A 7,149-nucleotide genomic window follows, 5' to 3' on the forward strand; every position below is an offset into this window, starting at 1 on the left:
TATGTAGCCATATTTTTGCATTTGTGACATGATGCATGAGTATTCTGACATTTCTAATGAACAAACTTGTCCTCACTTTATGCTTTGATCACATATGCTCCGGTGCCCATATAGGGTGTAGCCCGGGCCGATCTGTGAAACCACAGATTTGTCCCGGTGGACTGCCGGATACCGCTGGGGCACCTCTCGGTGTGCGCACGATTACCTTACGGCGTCTATTTGTTATCGGGTCCCGGGTTGATTTTAACTCAGCCCGGGGCCCGCCCGTGCCTCCAAGTCTCCCGGTAGCCACAGGGTGTCACACGGGGCCACGGAGGGGTCACGCCGGAATGTGCCAAAAAAACAGCCCGTGAATTGCCCGACAGCGCCCACTTTTTTCCAATTGTGACCGAAGCATTACTAGTAGTCGGCGTGGTATTTCTACGCGCAGTGCCTCATACCAGCCTCATACTGTGCTATCGACAAGCCCGGGTTGATTGATGGGTGCATTACACGATAAACTCGACCTGGTCTACAAGAATATAATACAATAATAGGATGTAATGCATATTAATGACACCGGGGCAGCAATTACACTACATTACTCCTATATCTGGGGACTTCCTCTCTTGCCGAGCACACGCACTGGGCTGGAATAATGGAATTCTCTGAGCTCTGTTTCGTTTGAAACCCTAGGAAGCCAATGTGATGCGTTAGTCTTTCTTTCTCTCTCCCTCCCCCCTCTCTCTCTCTCTTCTTGTTTCTCTCTGTCTCTCTTTCTCTCTATTTCTGTCTGTCTCCCCTTCTGCCTAACCCCATCTCACTCTCTAGCTGCCTTTCTCTTTTTCTTATTACTAGTTGCCATACAGGAGTACATATAATGCTTTATATTTTTTAGAAACAAGAAAAGGGTGATTGGCTAATTTTCTAACAATGAATATGTTGAAGTGAATGACATGACTATTTCCTTTCCGTTTGAAGAACTGCCATAATCAGACAGCTGACGGTTTCCCCACGATTGCCTCCACCCGGCCAGCCATCAGAGGCAATATTTAATTACATAAATTGCGCTGAAGCTTGAGTTACGGCCTCGCATGGCGGCGTGAAAGGGGATCTGGCTTTCAACAGCAATTTTTCTTGCGTGGAGAAGAGAAAGAACGGGCCCGGAAACAGCAATAATCATCAGATGAAGTCGTCCGGAAGGTCATGTCTTGTCGTTGGGCGTAAAGATAGCTCACAGTTTGTACACTTATTCTCTGACATTCTTAAACTTTGTTCAGGCTCAATATTGTGTTTCACGGTTACGGTCCTGAAAATTAGGGTCGGTAGGTGCGGATTCTTTTTGTATATTCTTTTATAGATTTTAGCCGAAATGATAAAAATATACATTTTAACAATTCAAAATTGAGATGCATCAAGACACGTTTATTTTCGACATAATGTTTCAATTATACAGCTATTATGTAGTTTGACAACATATAGGGGAACTTGATTTGGGGGCTTACACCAAAAGTACTGTAATCTCCATTTAATAACAGTATTTCCTAAAAATGAATGAAATGATATAAAGCAAAACTTGTTATTGTGATAGGAGAACTTTGCCCAAGCTCCCAGTATTTGTGATAGGAAAATTTGAAGATTGGCATGATGTTTGTGTTACAGCTATCGCAATTGGCAAACTGGCATAAAAAAGCGCACAAGATGCAGCGATGGGCACCATAGGCTCCAATAGGAGCCAGTGCTACAAAAGGCGCAAATCATTCTGCAAAACATATTGTATTAGTTTCAAGGTCCGTTTGTTTACCTGTTTATTCCAATCTTTGTTTACTCATACGAAGTTTAAATGACACGCAGGCCGTTTTTTTTCTTTTCTGTCATGAGGGAAGAGGTAAAGGTTAGACAAAATATAATGAAGATAGAGGTTATATCGATCATTCAAGTCATAAAAGATATAGAACATATAGCATTATATGTACATACTATAAAACACACTACAGATCTCTTTTTTAACGCTCTTAAATCATTATGCAATCATTTTGGTTTTCAATTCAGTGGCAACCTGCTCATTTGGGTTTCATACGCAAATTTCGTCGCACGTTTGACCGCAATGGAGATTTTGCCGAAAATTCGCACAAAGTTGTCGCCATTGTCTATCACAAGCAGGCGCGACATAGTAAGGTATAGTTTTATACTTGGTTAACTCCCGCGTCGTTCCACACCAGACCACCCGGGATAATCAAGTTATCATCCTGTTGATAAATCCCTGATCGCAATCTGTCATATCAAATCACCCTCACTTCTTACACATCCGAATAACAAAGGTACAGTCCCTCCGCTAACTGAATAAAGTATCCGTATCAAGTTATGTCTACAGGTAACCATTGTTGACATTCCTGAAAACGTTATAGGGGGCTCATATATCCATTTCACCATATTGCATTAATTTGTATATCGAAAACATTCTTTCGTTCATATTCTTTCGTATATCCATTAGCAACTTCGGAAAATGTAAACAAGTACACACCGCCACCCATTGAATGGTACAGAGTACCGCTTTTCACAGACGTAATGATAAAGAGATGATGATGATTCTGTATCTTGCTGTTATCACCAACAGTGAAAACAGGTTAGCGTTAAGCGGGTATCTCACTGGACTGGGGCAAATTGGTCGTCGCCGTGTCCTTAAATTGGATTCTTTGTAGCCTTGACTTTAGTATGGGAATATCATGCAAAACGTATAGGAATGACCTAAAAGACAACAAAATGCAAAATGAGTAAAAAGATTAGTTCCTTATCGGTAAAATTCGTAGATAACAAATTGCTTGGCTGCAGCTTCAGTGAGACACCCGCCTTAGAAACATACAAGTCTTCTCTCATTCCACAGGAAGGCTGTCTGCACCGCAGCCCGGGAACTGAACCTAACCGAGCTTAGCTAATAGACGCCGACACGTAATGTTACAGGACATTATGGGCCTCATTAAAAATTGAGGAGCTGATGTGAACACGATTCTCCCTCAGCGGCTCGGAACCTTGTCAGATTATTTTCTCATTATCACCCTGTATGTGATGACTTGACCTTTTCCCATTCTGAATGGGACGTCATTAATAAGTGATGGGTCTTCCCGGCGAGCGCTAGTGTCGGCTGGGTTGGGTAACGGTTGGAGTCGGGTTTCGTCAGAGCTGCCTGTTGTGGCGTCGTGTTGACGTAACGGTTAGGGCTTTTGGGGCCTAGAACCTTTTAGTCCTGGGGTCGAATGTCCTGACATACCACGGCTGCTGTGCCTTTGTGCAAGATACTTTACACAAATCTCTTCACTTCACCCAGCTTCGGTTAGATAGGACGTTAAATGGACGTCCTGTGTTGAGGATCCGGAGAGCCAAACCTTGAGTATGTTTAACTCATCACACTAATCGAAAAAGAGTTGGGGTCCATCCTGATGTGAGTGGATCAAATAAAATCTGTGCGTGAAAGAACCGACCACACATATCGAAATTAACACTAGTATCCAGATATGCAGTTATATCTATATAATATAACTCATTGACTGCTTTGTACTCTATATAACCTCCTTGGTTAGGTACAAACCTTGTGTGTTACGCCATGAGGTGTTTAACTCGGGTATGTGATACAAAGAAAAACACTGCCGCCTAACACAATGCACAAACGCGGGACTCCGGGCTATTAGCTTGTTCTCACTGATGAATTGTTTGCTTTTGTCAATGTTCAGTGGAAGAGTCAACTGTTAACTAAACACTAACTAGATAGCTTTTGAATCCTCAAATGACATGGTATCTCAACTGCAATGTGCATTTGACTGCTATTTTTCTATTGTCATGTTTCACATTATCATTACAGACATCCACGTTGGAAGCGACTGCTTGTGGCAGACCTGTGCTGCTGGCATTGTTGTCGTTAGGTGGCGTTGTTGACTGAACACATAGGGTCAGAACCGTGAGAGCAAGAACATTCTATCCGGCTTCAACGAACTTAAAACCAATTGAGCGTGTTTGTACGTACATTCTTAGAATATTCCTCTGTAAACATGGTTAATAATCCAGTAACCTGGTGGCTAAACGGACACTAAGAAAGCAGTGCAAAATAGAAAAGCCCTACAAAAGCGCATAGGACACGTCATAAACAGACTGATTGGGGACTAATTTGAAGGGCCCAACGGTGTCTGACAGACGGGGAGGTTTCATTTCACACCGGAACGTCTGTTCACACCGGAACGTCTGTTTTGTTGATAAGTTGAAAGGCGGTTGATTACTAGTACTTCAGATTTTCCTGTACATTAGGCCATGTTGATTTGATTATATGGATGACACCCTCCGGGAACTCCAAAACTGATGCGAGCGAGCGAATAAAAAAAAAGTTTGGCCAAAAAAAAAAAAGTTGCCTTCAGTATGAAATCAAAGTGGCCAGGAAGGTTGAACATACGACTAAACACACATAGTATGGTATGCCATGATCCTCTGGACCTGAATTTTCTGTACTGGTACCTCCCCCAACCAACAATAGATTTTTTTGTTCTTTCCGTCCTTTCACATCTTATTCTTTGACTTTAGATTCATTTTGGCATTCTATATATGGCATTAGTTATCTGTTTTCTGATACTTTTTTTCAATCTACGGAATATTTGTGTTCATTTTACAGCTGCTTTGTACAATTTATTGTGTGGTCGAAAACTTTTTGGGGGAGGGGAAATGGCCAAAAATTGGTGCGAGCGCGGATGTCATCCATATAATCAAATCAACGTGGCCTTACCTGCAGACGGCGATCAATGTGACTGTTTGTGGCCTAGACTTGTGCTGCAGGCATTGTTCTTTAAAGTCGCCAGGAGGCGCTGTTGCAGGACCACACAGCCAGAGCGGAGACAACATTCCATCCAGCTCTCAGCGCGTTGAAAGCTAATTGAGTGTGTTTGTACGTACATTCTTGAAATAATCCTTCGTAAACATGATCTAGATTCCTGGAAGTCTTCAAATCACTTCCATAGCTTAGTTTCCTTTCCTTTCTTTTGTTAGCAACAAAAAGGCATCAATTTCCGAACCCGTTCGACACATTATCTAATCCCTCTCCATACTTGAATACTTTTAAAACTTCACAAAAACTCTCTCTACACCTAATCAAGAGTGATACGATTCTTTTCTACAATACATGTATAATCAGTGTAACACACCAGGTTAGTCCTGAACAGAACAAGAGCAAGCTGCATATCTGGACAGATTTGTTTCGAAGGATGCCTGCTCTTTTCTACAAGTGTGATGGGTTCTTTCACGCGCTCGATGTGTGGCTTTTTCCGACACGGGACATCTCTAACCAATACTAGCCTAGTTACTGATTTTCACCCGAGTTAAGTGTGGAAAGTCGTGCAAATTTAAAGTGTCTTTGCTAAGAGCACAACGTCAACGGAACGTGTCAGGAGATTCAAACCCAAAACGACTGCGGTCTTGGCCGAACGCTGTATCATAACGCCATGCCACTACAAGTCTGGTGGTATGCTCGTTTCACTGGCGGGAAATGTTTACTTACTTTTCTGAAATAGACATTTCCTGTGCGGAAGTTAGATGTCGGCTTCATGCGTGCTGTGGTTCTTACTCGGCTTTGCTGGGAGGAAAACAAGGCGATAACGTCTGGCTATGTCATCTGCTGTAATAACGTGTGTGCCGGGAATGTTAGCACGAGTAGGGGGACTGCACTGTTTCAGTAGATGCCAGTAATAGCTATGAAATCCTACGGGAATGTGGAGGGAAAAGTTGTCATTATCTCAATAATCAAGACTTCAAACCATGAAAACTTACCTTCAAATGCTAATCTGACCTGTTAACTGTCACCAATAGCATGTTTAAGAGATTCTAAAATTCTAACAACTGGCTCAAACTTAAATTGTCAACCTCACGGATGGCAATGAAATAATTGAGACAGCGGGTACTTAGGAGTATGGTACCCAGGCTAGAGGAAATAGATGCGGAAACTGGATAGTCGGTTTGTTATGATCATATTCGTACCCTTTAAGATGATTTCTGTTAAGAACTAACTACCGCAGAAGTTGGGGGGGTCAAGACTTGTAGACATCACGTTATTTTAGTGGCGCACTTCAGAGAAACAAGAACTAACAATTTTCAGTTTTCACAAAAACACATAAAATAGAAGAAAGCCCCCCAAAAAATGTGTGTTAAGCTACAAGCGACAGGTTACTTGTCCGCCGAGCTACCACCAACCCAGTTCTTCAAACTTACAAAATAGAATAAAAACATACGAAACACACAAGACAGACCGTTTACCATGTTAGACTAACCCCACTTTAATTTGAGGTTACTTCATCATTGACCCATGTCCTTCATAAACCACAAACAAACCATTTTACCCAGAGGACAGGATGCACCAGGGTCAGCGGTTTGCCAGGCCAAGTTTTACCAAACAAAAGAGTCAGGAAGCCTTCTTTTTCCTGCGTCTAAAATTAACTTTATTCACTGTGTGCCCAGATTGGTCCAGCCGAACAAATAACAACTCTTTTTCCCGCTTTGCCTTTCCCTCGTTAAAGCAAAGAGAGGCGTAACCTTACCCCTGTTACATTTTCTCCATGTCTTTGCCCTTATTGTGTGCGCGCTGTGTTTACTTTGGCTTGATTGTGTTCCAAAGGGCTTGAGTCGGACCAATCAGACGTCAGCATTCTCCCCGAGCCGGACTTAGTAGAGTCAACACTGGAAATTCCCCGACGTTCTCTACTGACTCTCCCCTGTGTGTGACCGTGTGTGGGGGTGCAGACTGTTCTGAGACCGGCTCTTCGCGGAAAAGCCGGACATTTTTACCCCCGAGACGTTGGATAGGACGATCCCGGTTCGATTCCCTGGTAAGTCCAGCCAACATGTTTAGCGAACAGACAGCACTGTGCAGAAAAACAGCAGTACTGAGATTGTAGAACAGAATTGTTTGCTCACAGCGTACCGTACTGTATGTGCAGCCTACATACTTTAGTTACTGACTTGCATACAAGAAGGATTCCATGCCCTGTGAACTCTATTTGTGCTGATACTTTTCAAAGTGCTTAAATTTCTTACATGTAAGACGTGGGTTTCTCTTACACCTTGTTGGACCGTGTTGTTCCATGTAAGTTACCTGTCAAGATGCCGCGCGTTCCTTGTTTGTTCTGTTATCGTATGACCTCG

General features: G+C 42.7%; 1 protein-coding gene across 2 annotated transcripts in view; it reads left to right on the forward strand.

Moving 5' to 3' along the window:
- Window positions 1–6,665: 6,665 nt before the first annotated feature.
- The window catches only part of LOC118411009 (SPARC-like), a 19,669-nt gene continuing 19,185 nt past the window's right edge, over window positions 6,666–7,149 (forward strand). The window contains exon 1 of one of the 2 annotated variants that reach the window (XM_035813005.1): window positions 6,666–6,833. The gene's annotated coding sequence lies outside the window, so the exon portion shown is untranslated. The remainder of the gene's footprint in view (window positions 6,834–7,149) is intronic. The other variant, XM_035813006.1, reaches the window with a different exon arrangement.

The sequence above is a fragment of the Branchiostoma floridae genome, chromosome 3 (genome assembly GCF_000003815.2).
Source record: "Branchiostoma floridae strain S238N-H82 chromosome 3, Bfl_VNyyK, whole genome shotgun sequence".
Lineage (NCBI taxonomy): Eukaryota > Metazoa > Chordata > Leptocardii > Amphioxiformes > Branchiostomatidae > Branchiostoma > Branchiostoma floridae.